This window comes from Arvicola amphibius, chromosome 2, assembly GCF_903992535.2.
Source record: "Arvicola amphibius chromosome 2, mArvAmp1.2, whole genome shotgun sequence".
NCBI classification, from domain to species: Eukaryota; Metazoa; Chordata; class Mammalia; order Rodentia; family Cricetidae; genus Arvicola; species Arvicola amphibius.
In genome coordinates this window covers 16,639,928-16,660,978 of record NC_052048.2, presented here as the reverse complement: position 1 = coordinate 16,660,978, position 21,051 = coordinate 16,639,928, and the positions used below count along the sequence as shown (strand labels likewise).

The window sequence follows — 21,051 nt, the reverse complement described above, 5'->3', positions numbered from 1 at the left end:
GGGAGAAGCTCTGGCTCTGAGATGGTGCTCGTGGGACTTGGCCAGCTGTCCTGGAATCTTTGACCTTCTCCCCATAATGGCTCTGAAAAGTTTGACATTCTTGACCCTTATTTCTCAATATTTTCATTCGTATCTGATGAAGACATGACTGGGGGGAAAAAGCTAGAAATACCTAACATATGACAGAGTTAATGTAATCTAGGAGGCCAAATGAGTTGTTGTTTTTTCTCGAGGTTTTTATCTCTAAGTTCATGCCTACTCCAGCTTTGTATTTTATTTTATTCGGTTGTGAATTCCGGCTCATTGTTTTTTAAAGTTATTTGTGAATGGGGGAGGGTTGGGTTGGGGTGTGTGCCCAGGTACATATGTGGAGACCAACGAGAAGGCATCTTTAGGGAGTTGGCTCTCCGCTTTCACCGTTGGTGCTGAGGAGGTGTGACCTGGCAAAGCGCCTTCACTTGCCACGCCGCCCACTTCCCTTGAACCCTGCTTTATTTGTAAGCCACAGCCTTCCCTTCTCTAAGGTCCCCCTATTTCTCCATATACTGGCTGCTTTCCTTCCTTTCATTTTCATCCACCATCACATCTTCCCCGTCTTCTGTCATTTACTCCTTTCCTCCTCTCCCTCAACGACTTATCCTCCTCCGAGTTGTCAACTGCATCTCGGCAGAGCCTTGGGACCAGCTTGCCCCTGTGGTCAGTGTTAGTCTCCAAAGCATCGACCCCTGCTGTCTCCTCTCTGTCTGCTCCTCTTCTACTGGTACCCAGCCCAGGGGATAAAATGTGACTGGAGCATCCAGAGCAAAGGAATCACCTGACTTCCCACCCTCTCCACTTGTGTCCAAGAAAATGCCAGTTCCTTCGGCTTGAATGTCGTCTCAAGGGCACATGTCCAGGTTCTAATGGGCACTGGGGTGGCATTAGGACTTTCCAAAGTGATTCCCGGTGACTCGAATGTCACATAGTCATGCTCAGTGTCCCTTGGTGGTCCTGCTTTCTTTATCTGTCCCTCTTAAGAAGATGGCTTACTGGGAGTAGGAAACAGTGGGGGACAGAGGGTGCATGATCTGTGTTGCGGTTGGATCTTAGCCGGTACTGCTGGGTTATCCCTTCTGTTTATGGTTCGAATGATTGCTGAAATTCATCTGGGACACTGGAATCCTTCCTTCTTCCGCCATATTGTGTATAGAAAGTGTTGCCTCCTGTGATCCAGACATCCCTGTGTCATATCTTAAGCAGGGAGGCAGAAGGCACGGCCTCGTTTTCCTTTGCACCCTCCACAGTGGTCTTGGAAAGTAGAGGTGGTGTCTGTAGAACTGCAGGCAGGGTCATCCTTAGAAAGCGGAACTGTTGTGGCACCAGTGGAGCAGACAGAGTGGGAAAAGCAACAAGAAGCCATCGCAAATTTCCCTCCCGATACCATCTTGTTACCAGTGTATTTCCTTCAGGAATGTTACCTTGGGTAGACACATTCATGCCAGGCAGACCAAACACCTCTGCTTACTTATTTTGCCAGTCATTCCTGGTAGCCTGTGTTCTGCCAGTCAGTGTCCTAGGTCCCCCATGCAGAAAGCAGAATTCCCTGCTTCTACAGAGCTTAAAAATTACACACAATTATCCCAGACAGGGTGAAGTTTTGTTTTTCATACTATGTATGTTCCTATCTTTTTCAACACCCCTCGAGGGACCCCGAGTCCTGATAAGCCTCCAGGCACCTTTGGCATATGTGAGCTCTTTACTGTAGAAATTGTCATAGAGAAAAAAACCAACCTAGCAAGCAGACTGAACTGGCGATTAGATTTTCAGTCTGAGCTCATGTAGCTGTGAACTGGTCATTTGTTTCTTTCTTCCCTTCATGTTTGCATTGGAAAAGAGGATGCTTCACTCCTTCTTCCTTTGAAGATGGCAAGTCTCGTCTCTGCCTTCATCATCCTTATCCTGAACTGTCTTTCCTTAGCAACACATAGTCTTTCTTCTTGAGAAGAAAGCTTCCTCGCTGAGCCACTGCTCCTGCTTCCCAGCATTTCGCCAAGTGCAGCACACTGTCATAATAGCTAGTAACGAGCTGGGCGTGGTGGCGCATGCCTTTAATCCAAGCACTGAAAGGCAGAAGCAGGTGGATCTCTGTTGCTTCAAGGCCAGCCTAGTTTACAAATTGAGTTCCCAGACAGACAGAGCTCATAGAGAAACACTGTCTCAAAACAAAGAAACAAAATTATTAATGCCTAGTAATTATTGTGATACTATATGAAATCTTGTGTATGTATAAATCATTTTATTTCAGTCTCATTTTTAATATCTGTAAAGATAATTTTTTTTCTCTTTATTTCCATACCATACATAAAGACTATCTCCATGTTACACATAAAGGCTTACAAATTTTTACTGTATTTTTTTTGGCAATGCTGGGGATCAAACCCAGGACCTTGCACATGTTAGGCAAACACTCTACTACAGAACTTTATCCTCAGCCCAAGACGTCTAGAATTTAAGTAACTTTATTTCAGTGTTGGTCATAGAACTAGTAAGATGGCAGGGTCAAGATTCAAATTCAGTCTTGTCTGATCCCATAGTTTAGATTCCTAATCTTTATGCCACTGTGCAACTATGTGTTTATTTATTTTCACATGGACAAATGAATTTAGGGTTGCTGCTTGGTCAGTTGCACTGATGTGTCCCCAGAACAGGCCTGTGGCTGGAACCCATTATCTGAACTATTTTTCCTTTGCTGAAGAATTTGTGTGTCATCCCTGGATGGATGGATGGATAAATGGATGGATGGATAAATGGATGGATGGATAAATGGATGGATGGATAAATGGATAAATGGATGGGTAGATGGACAGACAGACAGATGTGTGGGTGGATGATGGATGGGTGGGTGGGTGGGTGGATGGATGGATGGATGGGTGGGTGAATGGATGTGTGGGTGAACTGGCAGATGGATGAGCGAATTGATGGATGGGTGGATGATCACCAAGATCACCCTCTGTAGAGTTGTCGCACATTACTGTTGGCCTAGGGAATAATCAGTAGGTTATGGATTCATGGCAGGGCAGTGGTTTTCCTGAATGTCTCAGCTGCAGCAGTACAACTTAAGTGATAGCTCTCCTTGGTAGTCTGCAGAAGCCCTGTTGTGACATGGTTGGTTTCAACATCTGGAATGAATCCTCTACAAGCAGAAGTTCCCAGGCTCTTACTGTCTGCCCTCTGCCGGGGCTTTCCAGGCAAGCTAGCCCAGCTTCCCTCCTCCCTCTTCTAGTTCAGGACTGCCTGCTCCTTACTGTATTTGAGGAACTCAGTGGCCGCTGACTCTGTGAAGTTGGGTCATACACTTGAAGATGCATCCCAGCTGAGTTTCCAAACATTAAAAAAAAAATAGCAAGGGAATTAGGTTACTGCTGTTTTAATCTGGGATTCCAGACAATTCCCAGTAGAATGTGTGTGGAAAGTACGGGGAAGAATATGAGAGCCAGGACAGCAGCAGGACATTTATGGTATTTCGAGGTTGGGAGCATTCTCAGAGGCCTGTTTTAAAAGAAGTGCCAGGCTAATATGGCTCGCAGTCGCTGTTTCTGGCTGTTTCTCTGGATCTCCAGCTAAACCTCGCTCTTAACTTTCTTTTCTTCTCTCATTCTTAAAAAAAAAATAAGATTTGGAAGGGGGAGGGCAGGAATCTAATAGCTGGGATTCTCACAGAATCCCACCACTGTGTTCACACTGTCTAAACTGATGCCCCAACCTGGCAAATTAACAAGCTACAGAGAGATAAAAAAAAAAAGAGAGAGAGGCTTAGGCTTTGCCTTGTGTTTGCCAATTTGATAAACGTGAAGTAGTGACGGAAGCAAGTGTTAGGTGATGACTAGGAGGAACTGCAAGGGCATGCAGGGGCAATGCAGGTCTTGGTGGGAGAGTCCCTGCCACCTTGGTCCTCATGCCCAGAACTGCAGCTGATGCTCTTGAGTGGTCCTGCTGACATCCTCACTGTTGGTGGAGAGGGTAGAAGGGGCATGCTCCTCCTCCTCCTCTTCTCCTTTGCCCTTTGTAAAGCCTGCTGATTCTTTTTGAGGCAGTGGGGGGAGTGTGGGGGTGGAAGTAAGCCTTAGCAGGCCATGAAAAGCAAAGTTACCTTTATACAGAGCACTGTCCTTCCTAGATGCGAGAGCTCCAGGGGGCTGGGTCAGGTTCACAGTCTGTCCTCATCATTGTCTGGAAAAGAAGTCTTTCCCCTGTTCTCATGGGGGAGGGGGCGGGGCCTGCCCTGTGAAGGAGGGACTTGATAGTCCGCTGGAAAGCTACTTTTGGTCAGCTTCCTAGGCAGTGAGGCACAAGGTGCTGCTATTGGGTTGCCAGGAGAGGCTGCTCTGTGAGATTTGCATCCCTTTGACCAGATGTCTGAGCCAGTAGACTTGAAAGTGTTGTTTTGGTCCATGCTTCTGTAGTCTGTAATCCGTGGCCCCTGGCTCCTTTGTCCTGGGCTCCTGGCAAGGCAGAACATCATGATAGGGCAGTAGCTTCCAAGAAGCAAAGACGGAGAGACAGAGAGAGGGAAAGGGAAGGATCCGGGTTCCCCTTTAAGGACACCTCCAGTCATTTAGCTACTTACCTTTAGGTCCCACTGTCTTAAGGGTCACACCATATTCTAAGAATACCATAGGCTGGTGCTGAAGTCTTTAACATATGGGTCTGTAGAGATCCAAAGATCCAAACCTTAAAAGAGTCAGTGTGTTTGTAGGAGCCCTTTAAGTACCCAGGCCTCAACCACTGAAGCCCAGGCTGGGCTGTACAGCAGCAAGATGAATGTGTTTCAGATGTATACAGCAGAATTTAAACAGTTAACTACATTTTTTTTCAAACTCTATTAAACATGATCAGCTCATATTTGGTTGATTTAATCACATTTAATCATAGGCCGATGTTAATGCCATTTGCCTGAAGACTTTGCATCTTACTCTATTTGGCCTTGCTCAGTCCCTATGAGTTGATATTAAAAGATGGGGACCCAGGACTCATTCGTCATATTTAATAGGGCTTTGATTTACAATGTTGTGGGTTAATAAATAGCCATAATAACTGCCCTGAGATTTTTAGAGTCCGGACACCAGACATAGTCCCTTGGCTCTCCTTCCTTTTCCTTGTGAATCTTTCAGAATTTTTACATTCCTACTCCTGCTCGTGTGTGTTTAGTGATTTAATTGTATGCCTTCCTGTGGGAGCTGCACTGCCCCTCTGTTCTGCTGCTTCTCATCGGCACCAGTGACTGGGTTTCAGACAGTCGCATGGCTAAGAACCCGCACACGGGGAAGGACGTGGTGCCTTGGTTTTAATTGGCTGGAACCACAGTGCTGTATACTTTGAAGTTATCCTTGTTGTCAAAAGCAGAGACAGCCATGAGAAGTAAATAGAGTCATGGTTAATATTTTATAGTGTTGTAAAGAGACAAGATGCGTCCGCACATATTACTTAATCATATGGCATAAGCAGGTGGTGTTCTTGATCCGGCCTCAGTTCAGTGGACTTGTCCAGGTTCACACAGGATAGCAAGGGTCTGTCATGATTTCTTCTTCACAAGCTACCTTTTAGTCTTCTTAGGAGGAAGCATGCAGTGTCTCATGGACCGGAAAATTAAGTAATCTGCCAAGGACAGTGGATGGACAGTGATGGACGCAGGGTCCGCTGGCAGGCATGGTTCTAAAGATGCTACTTGGCCACTGGTAGGTGCTGAGCCTCCAGTGGGCTAGCATCTCCCTTTTGTGTCAAGCAGCATTCGAACCCACTTTAAGGACTCTCTCTGGTTTTGCCCAACTGCTGTGCTGTCTGTCCTTTTTGTTTTATTTGCTTGTGATATCAGGTTGACATTCAGTTTATTTAGCTCAGTAACCCAATAGCAGGGCTGGCTGTAGAGGCCTTAGAGGACCAACTCTTAGAGGGGGACACCACTAATGACTGCTGGGGCCACCCTGCTTCTTGGAGTTTCCAGTTGAAAAAAAGATACCATGGTTATAGGATTAGTCTAGTAGCTAGACTGAATGGGCTTAGTCTCAGGACTTCTTCAGTGTCTTCCAAGTAGAGGATTCAGCTTCTCCAAGATTAACTTTCTAATAACGTGTGGTTCTTGTAAATGACAAAGTTTGTATGGGTAGCTCTGGCATAATGTCTAATAATGGGCAAGGGAAGTAATTCACGGGCAGTCTTGCTGTGGTCTCCTCTGAAACTTAACAGGTGGCTTCCCCACATACAAACTCTGGGAAGCATGTGAGTTTCTAGCTGTTGATCTCATTAGGAAAGAACCTAGAGCTGGTCGACATAGCATTGAGGATGGTTTTCTTGACTCAGAGTGGAAGCAGGATTTCTTTCCTGAGAGCCCCTGTGATTACAAGCTCCCTCAGTCTGGAACTGTGCAGTCTCTTTCCCTGGCCTTCCCCTCTCATCTTCTTAGATCTGTTAGGTCTTGCTAGGTCCTTGGCCATCATCGGTGTTTCAGAGGTGACCTCTCCTTACAGCTTCTTGTGACATGTGGTGACATCACCATTGGAGTTGAGGCAAGGGCATGGGGAAGAGCCAATTCTCAGCCAGTGTCTTAAAGCAGAACTGACTTCTGGGAAAGTTGGCCAAGCTATGACATTTTTATTTTATCTTTATTTCTCCTTAAACCTTCCTTTGGGCACCTTCACGTTTTGCATTCAAATACCCAAAGACCCTCAGTTTTCCATGCAGCACACGGGACAATATGAGGGTCCAGTTTAGCTGCTTCAGATAACTCAAAGAGAATAAATAAATAAATAAATAAAACAGTCCACGGCAGAACAGCCAGGATGCTTTGGAAGGGAAATTTCCTTTTTGGGTGGTGCTGTCTGAAAGAATTTCCGATGCAGGCAGACGTTAATTCCTAGCTCCATGCTTCCTGATAAGGAAGCAGCTTCAATAAATGCAGCTATTTATAGATGTCTCGCTCTCTCTCTTTTTAAACATATAACCAGAGGCTTATTGACCTTTTCTTTCACTTCACATTGCATGCAGCAAGCCCTTTGTGTACATTTAAGGCAGTTCCTCCAGCATGAGCTTTGACAAAAGTTGCTCTGACTCTTGGAAGTGGCATCCAGAGGGGAAGCACAGCCACCTCTTGTACATAAAGGGCTCTCAGATTTGCATGGAGTTATGAACTGGACAGTTAGAGGCCACTGGCAGTTGGTTGTCCCTACCTGGTGCTTTGGAGGTAAACACGTGTGTTACTCCAGCTTCCGTGTTGCTGCGACTAACTACCTGACGTGCACATTTTAAAGGTGGAACCGTGTGTTATGGTTCATGGTCTCAGAGAGTTCAGTCCATGGTCACTGGCTCTGTTTCTGGGCCCATCATGAAGTGGAACATTATAGCAGTGAGAGCCCATGATGGTGGAATTTCCTCATCAGGTAAGGAAGAAAGCAGGAAAAAAAAGTGCACAGAAGAGGTCAGGGCAGGGTGCAGTTCCAAAGAATTGTCCCCAGTAACCTGCCTCTTTCCTCTAGGCCCCACCTTCTGTTTCTCCCCATCTTCCAATAATGCCATCATACTAAGAATCTGTCAAGGGATTCATTCACCCTGACGGAGCCTTAATGATGCCATTGTCTCTAGAAATGTACCCCAGACACACTCAGAGGAGTGTCTTATGAATCCCTGAAGCATTTATGTTTTTTTTTCTATTTTAAACTGTATTTTAATTTATTCCTTGAGAATTCCATACAACATATTTTGATCCCATATACCCCTACTTCCTCCCCTCCAACCCCTACCAGCATGTCTTCATCACATCTCCCTCCTAACTTCAGGGCCTTTAAACTTTTCTTAATGCAGCCAGCAATCATAATTAACCGTCATAATCTGTGAACCCAGAGATGTCTTATTTCTTCTGGATTCCACATAGAAGGTTTACGACAAACACAGAACCATTGAAAAATGTAAGAGACATTGAGAATCAGTTTTATGAAGAGACTTGATCAGTGGAAAATGACCTCATTTCTACTTCGTTTCTCTCTGCCATGTTTCTTTGGGTTTTTCGCAACCTGAGAAATCCTGTGGCCTTCTCTTGACAGGCTGAGGTCCTGCAGGTTGAAGCGCCAAACCCATATACCTATAGGCAGGCTCACATACGTGTCCGTACGCCCTCCTGGCAGGTGTGATAATAGTGGTCCTGTGTGATGTCAGCTTGTCCTGTGCTCTACCTCTCCACTTCCTCACCAGTGAGCTGACTTTATACAAATACAGTAAGATTTCTATTCTCAGCGAGTATTTTCTCCCATTTTGCTTTACACTTGAAGTGCGCCTCTTCTGCAGCTCACTCTTGAGGTTTCTGGCAGGAGTGACTGGGACAGTTGCATCCTTCCCCAAGTCAATCTTAGCAGAAGCCTCCAGGTGTTGCTGCTGTCACTGCTGTCCCAGGTGAATCTGGGTTCTCAGTTGCTTGTGCCGAGTATGACTGTTTTAGGGGATCTTTTTGCTGATCTCGGCTGAAGCAAGGTAGAGCAAGACTGGGGATTTAAACAAGCCCTGATTCTAACCACAAAGCCAGTGTAGACTCCCGGGCGTTGTCAGCACCTTGACCTCACATCCCTGCTTTCCAGCCTGGCTGGATAGAGTAAGTCTCATTCTTCTGAAATTGGTCTCTTCGTTCTGCTTCCCCCAGATCGTGACTGCTAATAGCTGTTAGATGGCAGTCTGCAGTCCCAGTAATAGAACTACAGATTGCAGCTACTGATAATGGGTATACTGATAAAGAGCTGCCATCCTAATAAGAGCTATGGGTGCACGGGAGATGCAGAGAGGATCCCTGAAGGAAACCGCATGCTGGGAATTCTTGGCCTTACCAAGTTAATTCTCAACCTGTGAAGTTAGAATACTAACTCATTCTGTTTGCTGAGGAGGGTAAAGTTTTATAAGGGGAAACTTAACAACTGTTGTTTTGTTTTCTAAAATACTTGTGGAACAAGTCTTGAAGGATATTAAACAATACTTTGTTCTTTGCAACAGTCTCTGTAGCCCAGGCTGACCTTGAACTCATGTCACTGAAGATGACTTTGAACTTACTATCTCCCTCCCTCTACCCACCAAGTATTGGGATCACAGGCAAATGACATCAAGCCTAGATCTTAAGTGCTATTTTACATTTTCTTTTGGTCGTTGTTTGTTTCATTTTGTTTTGTTGTTGTTTGGTCGTGATCGCCAAACTACCAGCATCTAGAAGCAGCGCTTCGTCCCAGGAGCCATTCCAAGTCACCTGTATTTAAGTTCTTAGCCCTAGCCCACAGGTCCTGTGGCAGTGCCATGTTCAGTACTAATAGCCACTACTGTATGGAGAGCATTTCCTATGTGCCAGGAACCTCTAAGTCAGTCGGAATAATCACAGCGTGTTTGGAGCTGAGATGTGGCTCACTGTGTCCCCAAGGATAGAGAAGAGAGAGGAGTCATGACCTGGCTCCACATTTTGTCTCGAGACCAGGCTTTCCTCACCTCACCATAGCCCATCTCAGGTATGCTAGGAAGTAAGTAGTCATTTCATTTTGGCTATTGGTTAGAAGGGGAAAAAAATCAAAGCTGCCCATCCCCTTTTGGAAAGAAAAAAAAATCAAGCAAAATTGGTACAAGCAACTGACAAGAAAACGCAGGGGGATAAAATCAGAGATACAAACCAAATATTCCCTTGAACTTAGAAGAAGATAAATTTCCAGATCCAGTCCTGTGGGTATACTGTTAGCTGTCACACATTTTTTGAAGTATAAATTTTAGAATGTAAGAAACAAAACTTTAATGAAGCCAACAGAGGTTCCTGTTGTACCGTGTTTCCGTCTTTTGAAATGAAACCACCCCACTTCGCATGAACGCTGAGCCCCGCGAAGGTCGAAGGCTGATGGTGACACTGAATTACAAACGACAACACCATACTTCCTCCCACTCGGTGTTCTCTGTCGTGCTTCCGAACATCGCCTGGTGTGCCGGTGCCTGCCTTTCTCTGCGTGACACTTGGTCATTGTCCAATGACTCGTAGGGCTGCTGTGTTCCCAGTCAGTTCTCGGGGCTTCTGGCCTTCATCTCTGCCACAGTGTGTGCCTTCTCCTGAGAAATGGTTTATCTGTAGAATCAAGGAGGCTGAGCCCATGATTCCCGAGTTTCTTCCCGACTCACACGTCCTACGTTATTCTGACTCCATAGAAGCACACAGCTTCTCAACTGCCAGGCGTTATCTACAGACACCACGTCTGGTGTTCATTCATTTGGTTTCCAGCGCTCAGCCTCCAATTTTGGTGCAGATGGTAGTATTTCAATGATGCAGGAGATGGCCCTATGCTTGTGCTTTGACTGCTGTGTGAGGATGCCCTCCTGCAAGGAAATATGGAAGTCTAGAGTCTGGCTCTGCTGGAAGTTTCTCTGGGTGCCTGTGATTGAGACAAGGTAATGTTTTACGGGATGGAGACTGGTGCCTTGTAGGGCTTCTCCACTGCCTCCACTGTCTTTCCTTACGCCAGTCCCAGGATGATGCAGCCCGATCTCAGGCCTGCTCCTCTGTTCTCTCATGCTGTCCCACCCCCGAACCTCCATGACCTGAGAATTGCCCGTGAGCTGGCCCTTTGCCCAGGGCATTAGATACAGGTGTAGCTTCTGTTAACCGTTTGATCCTGAGTGGGTGATTTGTGGGAATCCCCTCCTGACTCAGAGCGCGTTCATTTTTGTTATAGTCCGCATCTTCCTCCCTCTGGATGCTGTCCACTAAGGTTTGGGCTTCACAGAGCCAGTGGCCAGCCCAGAGAGATCGTGTGATCCTGGTTCAGCCAGGCTCATAGCACATGCACAATTAATACTGCATTAATTAATTATGGCGAAAAAAAGGGCCGAGCTGGCAGAGGACTCAAGGCTTTCAGCTTCTAAAGTGAAGGCTTTGATGCCCAGCTTTAAAGTATATTTCCATCTGCCTCAGCAGCAGAGAATCTCTGACACCCAGCCCGTCCCCTGGGCATGAAAACTCACACCCGAGAAACTATTTCCCGTTCCTTGAATCATCCATGAGTTTCCACGGGCTGCCCAAAGGGGATACAAGATTAGAAAGAAAGAGACTGCCCAGAGCACAGTGGTTTGTGAACAAAACTCATAGAGGATTTTGTTCTCTCTTCCTTTTGTAGCTAGTGAGTGAGTCACCAACATCAGAGGCTCCGGGAAGAAAAACACAGATGAGCACAGGACTTGGTGCTGAATCTCTTGAGATAGAATCTCTGACTCCACTCCTAGTGAATCCTGTTTCAGAAGGGACACTGTGAATTCACATATCTGTTTTCTCTGGAGGTTTGGGGAGTTCACCTGGCTTGTGGACAGAGTGGGGAGAAAAGGCTGCCCCTTCTTTTTCATTGGGAAATGCTGAGATCCCGCATAGAATCCCATTTGCTCTTCGTGCAAGCTAGTGGTGAGGCTACCACACAGAATCCCCAACCAAGGTACATCATTGTGGCTCCCATTTGTGACTCCCAAGCATTGTGCTTGAGCCTCTCACTGACCTTAAACCTTGGTTATGATATAAATATTCATTCACCCAAGTATCTGAAGTTCCATCTAAAGGAATTTCTAGGATGACAAAAATAAAAATCCCGAGATGTTTTCCTCCCTTGAGGCTGTGGGCTTATAATATTCTTTCCAGACTATACTCGGCTGGGGGTATAGCTCAGTTGGTAAAGTGCTTGCTTAGTGTGCATGAAGCCCTGAGTTCCATCCCTAGCACTAGATGAACCAGGCACAGTGGTGCGTGTCCCTCGTCCCAGCACTCAGGAGGCAGACAGAGGGATTGGACCGTCAGCATACTTGAGTGTTCTGCTCGTGTGCTGATTGGAGCTTGAGACCAACAAAAATTAAACAGATTTGTTGTTTATCAACTGTATATTTTGGACCTCATAAAAGAAGATTTTTGGATTCTTAGGCAGAGAACAGTGTTTACTTCAGATAAACTTGCCTGCACGTACATGTTTATGTGCACGCGCACTTACACACGAACACAAGCGTGGCTTTGGGATTATGTGAGTTATTACTCCAGATATCTGCTCCAGAAAGCTCGTACGATGGTTCATACCACCCCCATGTCGTGAGGAAGGGACATGAAGGACACAGTGGAGTATTGTGAAACTGCCATTGTACCTACAGCTGTGTCACTGTCTGCTTATTGGTGTCTTTGTTTGCTGAGGGAATATTCAGATTCACAAGTGCCTGACGCTGCACCAAGGACAGAGGGCTTGTAGTTATCTGTGAACAGGGCCAGTGTTCTGCCAAAGCAGGGAATGTGGTCACCCAGTTGAAATGATTTACAGTGCCGTGGGTATAAATGTCTGGCCATGATGAACTACCCCAGTGCCTGCATTTTCTCCTTTGAAAGACATTCCTTTGGTACCAGGCAAGTTTCCACCTAGCGCTATTAAAATATTTTTTTTAGGTTCATTTACTTTGATTTATGTGTCTCAGTGTTTTGCTTGCATGTATGTATACATGTACATCACATACATACCTAGGGATAGCTGTGAGCCACCGTGTGGGTACTGTGAACGAAAGTGGCACTTGGTGGGTGGGGGCCGGCTGTAAGAACAGTACGTTCTCTAACTGCTGAGCAGTCCTTCCTGCCCCTAGCCCCACTTTTAAAGGTAAACCCGAATGTAGGTAGTGCCTTGGATAGATGTAGTGAGTAGCTCAAGTCGTAGCCTTGTGGAAATCAGTTTATTGAAACTCTCAATTCCCTTGCATCAGAGGCATCCATAGCTAACATGGAAGGCCAAGGGAGGTTATCAGGCTGGAAATAGACTCTGTTATTTTGCTCAGACCATTTTGGTTTGTTTGTTTGTTTGTTTTGTTTTGTGTTGTGTTTTTCTCCCCATGGAGGAGACATACGAAGAGAGAGGAAAAAACCCAGGTCCCTTGATTGATTAAGACAGAGTCTTGTAAACCCGAAGTCCCAATGCTGAGAACAGCCAGCCCGCTGCTGGTCCTGCACAGGTGTTACTTGGAGAGGCTGCCAGCGTTGATCTTAGCCAGACAGGTTGAGCATCCTGAAGGCACACCGTCCTGGGGGTTCAAGCCCTTTCTGGTTCTTTGCGAGAAGTAGTGAATTTGCCAGTATAAATTCTCACAAGTGTATAAGGGGCATAAATTCAGATTTCAGTGAAAGGGGGTCAGGAAGATCTTGACCCTTCCAGGGTAACTGATGTGTGGAATGAGGATTTGGGATATGAAATTTGGGGGAACAGTCCTCCTTAGCACTTCACATCCAATAAAAACTTCTGCTTACTGTAGGCTCTGTTAACATGGATTATGTCAATGAACCCTCTTGACAGCCCTGTGAGCTGATTTCCATTATCCTCTCCTTACTGGATGAAAAGTCCAGTTTGAAGAGGTTAAGGAGCTCGGCCAAGGTCACTCACCAAGCTGGTAGGCAGTCCAGTGGGCCCTTCGGACTCTTTATATCTTTCTTCCCATTGTAAACTGAAGCCCTATTCTCTAGATGAAAGGGATGAAAAACAATGTCGCATTCCCCTCTTGAGACTCAACTGTGGTTAAGACTTCATAAATTTTAGAAAAATAGGATAACTCACCAAAGTAAACATTTAAAAACCACCCCACAGCAAGCGTCTACCACAACCCCAAACCTCAGGCTTCATATATTGAAATCGTAGTGAGCTTCATGATTCTCGTCAGCCCCTTAAACACTGCCCTGTTTCCTGGCAAATAATATCCTTTCAGAGTCCTGGCACATACATAGTGTAATAAGATCAGCCCCGAGCATGCTGCCGTCCTAGTGGCCTCTAATTGCAGGGTGAAAATCCAGGGCTGCCCTAATTCCTCGTCTGTCCACGTCTCTCTGGTCACTGCCTGATACACAGTTGGAGGTTCAGTGCCATCTCTCCCTTGCTTACTTTAGATAGATCAGTCCTTTGCACAGGCTTTTTTCTTTTTAAATAAAGTGATTTGAAATGGAAAATTAAAAACTTAAATGCAAGTTTGGCAGCTTCTCTGCTCAGAAGCTTCATAAAATTCACTGTAGCACAGCTGCTCTGGATTCTCACCACTTAGCTATTCTCAAGATGTCTGAGAGATTAATTCTTATAGGACTGTGGCTGGAAATACTCCCCCCCCCCCATGTCTCACTTAGAATCCTCACTGGGAAAAGTTGTGTGGAAAATCCCGTTACCTGGAGTAGAGGGCTCTTGGGTAATAGACATCGCTGAGGGTCACTTGCCATTTTGTTTTTGTATGCCGTGGTCATTTGAAATACAGTTCTCTTTGTGGCAGAAATAGAAAATCTTAATGTGTGAACCTGGTACTACCTTGGGATGCGTGTGTGTGTGTGTGTGTGTGTGTGTGTGTGTGTCTGTCTGTCTGTGTGTGTCTGTGTGTCTCTCTGTGTGTGTCTGTGTCTCTGTGTGTGTGTGTGTGTGTGTGTGGTCTTTCTGTCATGTGTATGGATATAGATGACAGGTACCGCAGTCTCTCCTGGCAGATTTAAGCTCCTCAGGTCTCAGAGGCAGTGATAGAGGACACGCACACCAGAGAATGGGAGCTTTGGTGGGGTCCCCACCCACTGGCCCAGGGATCAACTGTTTATCCCTGGGTACCGGCAGCAGCAGAAAGCCAGGGGTGTTTTTGGGACGTGGCTGCCAAGTTTCTTGAAACAGCCCTGTTCAAAGGCATATGCTGGGCTCACTTCTGAGGGAAATTTCCTTTTTGGGGAAGTTGAAGCAAAGGAATTTCCTGTGTGGGCAGACAGAGCTTCCTGACTTGAAGGCTTCTTGGAAGGGAAACAGTTTCATAATGAAATGACAAATTAAAGACATACCAGCCGGGTTCACTTCAAAACAGCTATTGAGAGTGCAGGCAAAGCCCTATTATACTCCCTCACAGAGCAAAAATAAATCCCCATCCTGACAGGTTTCTATATGCTGCATTCTGTCTGTCCTCCACCTTCCTTCACAGCCTCCCACACGCTCTCTTTCCCCCCACCCCCGCCCCAGCTACCACCATCCTGCTCTCTAACAGGCCCAGGGCATCCTTCCTGCCTCCTTTCCTTTCTAATGGCTTCACTCATCCTCAGCGTGCTCGGAGCCTCCTTGTAGGTTTTGGACTTTGAAATGACCTCTCTCCTCCTTTGGACGTAAAGCAATGATTAAAGATGGCTTCCGCCATTTCTTCTGGCTAGCCCTTAAAATCCTGTAGGCAGTCCATGTAACTGCTATTCTTATCTCCTAGCTGGCTGAAGCAGGCTTTGTTCAAGAAAATAGAGCTCTCTCTGCACTGGGCAGAAGATGGTCTTGTGCTGAGCATGTCGTTTTCTGAAGTTCACTTCAGCGTACTGGGTTTTGTATTTTGTACATTGAGATGAAGACACCCTTTGTTGCAGTTGTTTATGTGTTTGAGACGGGGTCTGGCTGTATAGTCCTGGCACCGACCTAGACCAGGAAGGCCTCTTATGTGATGTAATCCTCCTGCTGCTACCTCCTGAGTGCTAGGATGATAGAAGTCCACCTCCTTACCGTAAGGTGTCTTATGGACAAAGCTTCTTCCTCCACCCCTTCCTCTAAGTGACACTCAGCATCCTATGTTTATTCTCTCTCCCTCCCTTCCTCCCTCCGCTCCTTCCTTCCCCCTCCCTTTCTCCCTCCTTCCCTTCTTCCCTTCTTCCTTTCATTCCTTTCTTCCTCTCCTCCTCCTAATACAACCGATTAGGAGAAAAAAAAAAAAACAATGACAGCATGATTTTGGAAGTGTGTAAGAACAGGCATTATTAATTAGACTTGGGTCAATACGATCAAATAGGTACAGGCTTTGGAAATCAATTAGTAAATTGTCCATTCTGGCAATATTCAGCCAGCAGTGTGTAAGCAAATCACCTAACCTCTTGGCCTCAGTTTCCTGGTCTACAATGAGCAGAGCAAGACCTTTTCTTCATTCTCATATAGAAATCAGGCTGTGATTTCAAACATGCTCTGTAAACATCTCTAACTCCTTCACAGGTTTTTATTAATCCACCAGTGAGATTGCTTGGAGTTGAGACACAATATTAGGTAGTATATTGAGATTGTAGAATTTTATGTACAGATCAACTTGGCAGATATTTATTAGATTTTTTTTCTATACAAACTACCAAGTGGAAAAAAATCACCAAGACAGACATTTCGGATGGCTGTGTGATGTAGCACAAAGAACCATGGACTTGGGGAGAGAAAGCTGGAGTCCAGTCCGGGCTGCCTCTCAGTGTTATTTATCCATGTGAGCCTCAGTTGCTCATCTACAATGCCAGAGGAAATCAGACAATGAACCTAAGCCATGTCTTTGTAACTCTCACATGGTGTAATCAATTTTAAAGGGTCCTGCTTTTTAACAAAGACTTACTCAGTGTGTGTGTGTGTGTGTGTGTGTGTGTGTGTGTGTGTGTGTTACTCATGTGCATGTACAGAGGCTGAATAGCATGTCCAGTCTTCCTAGAGCCAGAGTTAAAGGCAACTGCCTAATATGGGTGTGAGCTGTCTGATGTGGGTGCTGAACTCCGGTCCTCTGTAAGATCAGTAAGGGCTCTTAACCACTAGCCATCTCTCCAACCACAGGCCCTGCCTTCACAGTTGTTTATAATTTCTGTTCTAAGGACTCAGGAAGACATGTGCCCTGCATCACATTAGCATCTCAGATGGAGAAACTTGCCTCAAAAAGAAGGACAGGTTTTGTTAGTATATGTGAGGTAAGGAAAAATATGGTGCTTCCCAGATAGATCAGCTGTAGTGGCTTGTCACTGGGGATTTCTGGTGGTGTTGACAGGAAAATCATGGGACCATGGCTGAACTTGGTAGTTTCCTCAAGAGAACTCATCTCAGGACACAGGGACATTTCTAAATGGTTGTTCATTTTTAGGGAGGAATGTTAACTAATTTTGCCTCAAAAATCTCCTAAGCACTCATTTTAACCTAAGGAAATTGAGATGCCGAAAGAGTTTGATTTTTATGTAAAGGTGGGGTTTGTAGAGTATACTCTGTGTTAACTAGAGCTGTGATGAGCTGCTTCAGTTGAACCCTCGACAGCCTGATTGGGGGCGGGGTGATCCCGTCATCACTTCACAGACACAGACATGGGTAGTTGAGTCGATCATGTGCTTGCCATACAAGCATCAGGACTTGATTTTTGACCTCAGATCACACCTGAAAAAGCCATGGTTGGTGGTGCAGGCCTGTAATCCCAGTCCTGGGGAGGTAGAGATAGGCAGTTCTTGGGGTTCAATGACCATCCATCCTTACCTAATCATCAAATCCTAGGCCAATGAGAGCTGCATTTGAAAAAAAAAATAAAGTGGATGAATGGCCCCTGAGGAGTGATACCCGAGGTTGACTGTTGGCCTCCACATGCATATGTGCGAACCCACACGAGTGCATGGGCTTAAGTGCACACACACGCACTCACACACAAGTCTTTAGTACTGAGCTTATTTGACACACAGTACTTGGAACTGTGGCCCCGTGTGGAGCCAGAAACTAATGATGGTAGAGGCAGAAATTGAAAATGTCTGTCTTCTCTGAAGACTTCATCCCTTGAGGGTATTTCATCTGTATTGTTCCTTTTATTGTTGAGCCACCACACTTAATGCTCAGGCTCGAGGAGTTCCACCTAAAAAAGCAAAAACAGACATAATGTGTACTGGACACCTTCTGTGTGCAGGAGAATGGCAATTCCAGAAAATATGTGTTTTTATTTTCCCATGAAACACCAGACTTATTAATTAAGTAAATGCACATTTTCATTTTTCTACGAAACGTCAGACTTATGAATTAAATAGCAATACTTCAGTATTATCACTGTACATTTGTTGTTTTTGAAATAAGTTCTCATGTATACTGACCACAAACCCAGCAATGATTCTCCTGCCTCAGCCTCCCAGGCTGGCTCTGGACGTTTGTTCTCCATCCTCTGTTTGATTTTATTCTCTGTTCTCTGTATAAATAAGCTTTTTGTCTATGTTGGTATCTTTCTAAGATTTTATAACTTGCCACTTACACACTCCAAATTAACTTCTCTTCTTTGTTTTCATTGCTAGTTCTCCCTTGGGAGTTATTATATATTTTCCAAACTATTTTGTCAGTCAAGAACAATTTTTCTTTCTAAGACACTGGGTGGCATCCAGGAGAAAGTCTGAGGGGAACAGCATCTTTTCAGTGGCATCTAACTATTAAAAATTCACCTCAGTGTTCGTGTTTGGTCTGTGTAGTGAGGTACTATGTAGGTGTCGTTATAAGTTCATAGGAAGGGGAGAAACACTGCCATTTCTCCTGCTCAGAAATTTAATTTCTCACTTTAATTTTTCGTAGGCCTTTAGCAGCCAATGGGGTCTTATAAAAATAATTCCTCTCCATCATTATTGTATATTCCCCATTGGGTCTTAAGACTGGGGTGGGGGTGATGCCATTGAAATTCTATAGCCCAATCTACGCGCTAATATGCTGCTTTGCTCTTCTGGTGAGGAAGTAAGGGGATTAGACGAGATTAATTGATTGCTTATTTTGTCTGGGGGTGAGAAGGGAGGCAGCAGGTCTTGTGAAGTGGAGAGAAATGGGGAAGGACTGCTTTTCTGGATCCTAATTCTTAGATTGCATGGATCCTTTCCTTAGCTTGTGCTCTGAGGCAGGGGAGGGGATGGTAGGAGGATTGTGGTACCAGGGACCTCAGAAGAGTTGCCAAAGGGAACCAGGTGACTGGCTGGTGACTGGAATCCAGTGACCTTTTCTTGCAATAAAGAAGGAAGGAGGGAAATCGCTCATCAGTAAGTCTGAGTTATGTCTGGTGGTCCCTGTCCTTCAGACACTAGTTCTAGTGAGCAGTCAACTGTGGACAACCAGCCTCTCACCTCGACCTTGTGGTCCCCAGGTGGACCTCCCAGCCGTGGAAACTGGAGTCTCCCTTGCCTTCCCTTTTGTGCAATTGTTTCTTCAGACCCCAGGTGACCTTGGTTTCATGTTGGGAGCTCAACACAGGAAGTTTCCCCTTCTTTGTTCACCTCCAGCCTTGGATGCTAGCTTTGCCTGTACCCATCTTTTTAAAGGAAGCTAGAGAATATTATGGTTTTATGTGGTGCAGGCCCATCCTGATGGCCAGGCATTCAGAACCCGACCCTGTCATCTCCAGCCTTTCCTCTGACTCAGAATGCACAGCAGAGGGCCCTTTCTAGTTGGCACCAACCAGTGACAGATGTCTTCCAGACTGTAGCCCTTCCTCCTTCTCCTCCTCTATGTGTCTTTAGTAACCTCAAGGCTCAAGGGAAATTAGCATATACCTTCCATCAAGGCATCAAGGTCTGTATAAAATGTGGCCTCACTAGATGCTCTGGATTTGTTTATTTTGAGGTGGAGCCTTGCTACCTTGCTTATCCTGACCTTGAACTCTGCACCTAGTCCACCCTGGCTTTAAACCTGTGATCCTCTAGCCTCTGTTTCCCAAAAGGACACCCATTTAGTTTTACAAATCAAGAATAAGTGATGTCTGGGCTACACCTTTGTGGGTGAGCCGGTGAGCTTGCCTAAGGCCCAGGGTGGCCCTGGCAAGCTTTAGTCATGAACAACATCCATACCTTTATTTGTGTCTTCCTTTACAGGCTGGCTAGACAGCACTGCCATTGCCACACATAGGAATTCCATTTCTTTCAGCTTAGGGACTTTGTAGAGATTAACCTAAGTGATGTCATGGACTGGAAGCTGCTCGAGCAGTGTGTTGCAGGTGGTTAGTACGTAGTAAGCTGTTCTGCCATAGCACCTCCCCCCCTCCATGTTTGACTTCAGGTTCTGTGTCCAGTAATTCCATAACCTCGTCTGTAGCTCAGACCTAGGGAATAATTGTCATATGTGAACTTCATTGCTTTAAAATCTTGAGACACCTGCCAGCCCCTCCCTCCTCTCAGACTTGTAATGACATTTAAAAGCCAAACACCGAACATTTTGAAGCAAAATCCCAGCAGAAATGAACTCTAAACTGGTGAGAGCAGGGGCCGAGAAATCCTTCTGGGAGTCAGAATGAGGCACTTGTGTGTCTGGACTGGTGGAAGGTTTGTATGTTACCAGAGTGATCTCCATGGTAACAGATCAACTTGGCTCCAGTGACAGCTTTAAGCCCAGAGCTTCAGGTTCCCATGAGAAGGGGGATTCTCATCGCAAATGGAGAGGTCGACGAACACGCCCTTGCTTTGCAGAACTCTGGCCATGAAGTGTTAGTCCATATAACCGCCACATGTCCCATTGGACCACTCTGTCCCTCTTAGTAAACCAGAGGTCTTCAGAGAGCATACAGTGATCTCATGCAGGGTTTGAACAGCTTTGCAGGAGAACGAGAAGGCAACGTGGAGTCAGGAAGCGCTGACACTGGGGGGAGGAAATTACCTGACAGGTTTCTTGTTGTTCAGTTCCTGAAATCGCCTCCAATAGTTAATTGATCAGTTATATTGGAAGCCCTTGGTGGGATGCATTAGTAGTAAAAAGGCAACTGACATTGTACAGTGACTCTACCATCAAAGAGGAGGTGACGATGGTGGTGGTGGTGACGGTGGTGGTGGTGATGAGACTGTGTGTGTGGCAATGACGGCATCTGAAATATAGAAGGCGGGCTTTGCCTCTTAGAAACCATCTCTCGAATGACATAACCCAAACATGGAGGCTGGAAGCAAACTGAGGAGTTAATTTTCCCGGAGCCTTGGTTACAAAAGGTAATTCATTTGCAGGAAGACTCGCCAAACACTAGTTTATCTTAAACCACAAAAGAACAGTTGGGACTTCGGTAGAACAATTATGTAATTTGGTAATTTAAAGAACCTCTTCCCTAGGGAATCTTATGACTCAACAGCCAAAGGTGTCAGAGTGGTGAACACACTTTGGCCGTAAGGCCTGGGCTGGGACTGGTTGAGGTGATAGTTTCTGTTGTGTCCGTGCAAACAGATCATTTGGGGGGGGGGTGTTTTTTTTGTATTGATAATTTCTTCCTTAAGACATTTAATTCTAAGGGTGCGGGAAGTTAAAACCACAGTGACTCAGG

General features: G+C 45.6%; 1 protein-coding gene across 1 annotated transcript in view; it reads left to right on the top strand.

Annotated features, from left to right (window-relative positions):
- Etv6 (ETS variant transcription factor 6) overlaps window positions 1-21,051 on the top strand; it is a 237,420-nt gene that overhangs the window by 95,708 nt on the left and 120,661 nt on the right. The window lies entirely within an intron of this gene.